Source organism: Balaenoptera musculus, chromosome 19 (genome assembly GCF_009873245.2).
Source record: "Balaenoptera musculus isolate JJ_BM4_2016_0621 chromosome 19, mBalMus1.pri.v3, whole genome shotgun sequence".
Classification (NCBI taxonomy): domain Eukaryota; kingdom Metazoa; phylum Chordata; class Mammalia; order Artiodactyla; family Balaenopteridae; genus Balaenoptera; species Balaenoptera musculus.
In genome coordinates, this window is record NC_045803.1 from 45,415,219 (window position 1) to 45,417,158 (window position 1,940).

Sequence of the window (1,940 nt, forward strand, 5' to 3'; positions counted from 1 at the left end):
TCTGCAACACATCACCTTCAAAGTCCCCACCTACAGAGGACAGTCGCTACTAAGTTACTCAATGATGCTGGTTAAGTGAGTCATCTTCCAGATCCTTCCAGGGTACATAGTAAGCAGGGGTCTGGTCTTATATAACATGTCCACTCCAAGATACCCACTTCTCTGAGGTTTTTATTACTTCCTGAATAATTTATATAACCACTTGTCATATCTCTACTTTGTTTAATGTGGGCTACCACTCTTCAGGTTTCCAAGAACTACCCCATCCGTGTATTAAAAACTGAGTGTTAGGGCCCTTATCAAAGCATTAAGTCTGAGTCATAGAAAAGTTACCCCATTAAAAACAGCTTTGTATTCCACTTCCCTGGTCCAGTGGCCTCAGAATCTACTCCCTGGAATAGTCTATAAGTTCCTACAGTACTTATTAGCCAGGTGCTACAGTCTCTGTTGGCATTCAATCTCTCTTCTCCCTTTGCAGGCTCAAGATTCCCACAGTGGGGCCATGCTGAGAATTAACACTACTATCACTCTGGTGCCCAGGAGGTGAAGTGAAGTCAAGTTCTGAGAAAGGAAACCATTATAAGCCACTTGCCTCATTTGAACCCTCTGCGTGGTCATCAAGGAAGGTGGAGTCTCATCCCCTAACAGGTAGAAGTGGGTCCCTTCCACAGGCCCAAAGGATTTAGGGTAATCTGAGTGTTCCAAATTCTTAACTGCATCAATCCTAATATCCCCAGCCCAAGGCTCAGGGTTCCACTTCTCTATCAGGGTCCTGACTTTGGCATAGAAAATTTGTCTGGGATGAGAAATCAACCTTCTCTTTGGCTCTTCCACTCATAATTAAGTCACATTCCTAATCATAAATCATGCTTGCCCTCTGATTTTTATTTCTCCTTTCAATTTGTGCTCAGTTGACCTAAGTCTGTCATTCTCTTTTTCAATAAATCAGTGGTGCTCAGCAATAATCACCCAGTTCCACAGTCCTAATACTTAACTTTCTCCATCATTGATCTGAAATGCCAGAGAAATTACACAGGCTGGTACATTTCCTTCCACCTGTATCACACCCCATTTACCACAAGTGAAAGTCTTAATATTTGCACTACTGCAACCTGCCAGACTCTAGGACCTTTCCTAGACCATGCTTCTAATTATCAGTCCTGGTAGCAACTGTCCTAGGTAGGGTTCCCTAAAGTCAGAGCCTTTATTGGGCAGAGCCCCAAAAGCATCTACAACAATAGCCAAGTATCCAGTAAAGATATGAAAGTGTGTTTATGCTCATTAGTTATGAAAATGGAAATTAAAACCCAATGAGATAACACATGTTCCATATGTATCTGGAAAAAAATTATATTCTGCCATTGTTAGATGCATCATTCTAGTAGGTCCAGTTGATAGCTGTTCTCATCTATATCTTTTCTGATTTTCAGTCATCTTGTTCCATCAATTACTGAGGAAGGAGTGTTAAAATCTTCAGTTTTGAGTAGGTACTATTATTTCTTTATTTCTGTCATTTTTGTTTCATGTACTTTGAAGTTTTATTTTTTTGATGCATACACTTTTAGTACTGCAATGCATTCCTAGTGAATTGAATGTTTTATCATTATGAAAATATTTTTCTTTGTCTCTGGCAATACTCCTTGTTTTGAAGTTTACTTTGTGTGATGTTAATTGACTAATCGTGTTTCCATAATATATCTTGTTTCACTAAAGTATAGTTTTTAGTAATGCATACTTAGATGGTATTTTTATTAGGAAAAGCAGGTAACTGGAGAACCTAAAAATCAAGGCACTGGTTTTCTTCAGGTGGGGGTGAGCATGTGAGCAGGGAAGACATGATTGGAACATAGCACTTGGGATATTTTTCTGTCACTAGCAAGATTTTATTTTTTCACCTGGATAGTGGTAACACAGGGGTCTGCTTTATAATAACTCACTAA

At 39.2% G+C, this 1,940-nt stretch overlaps 1 long non-coding RNA gene across 1 annotated transcript; it reads left to right on the plus strand.

Moving 5' to 3' along the window:
• Positions 1-488: 488 nt before the first annotated feature.
• On the plus strand, positions 489-1,483 carry LOC118885887. The gene is made up of 2 exons (XR_005017577.1): positions 489-648; positions 1,431-1,483. It is a non-coding gene; the product is annotated as an uncharacterized LOC118885887 (long non-coding RNA).
• The last annotated feature ends 457 nt before the right edge of the window (positions 1,484-1,940 follow it).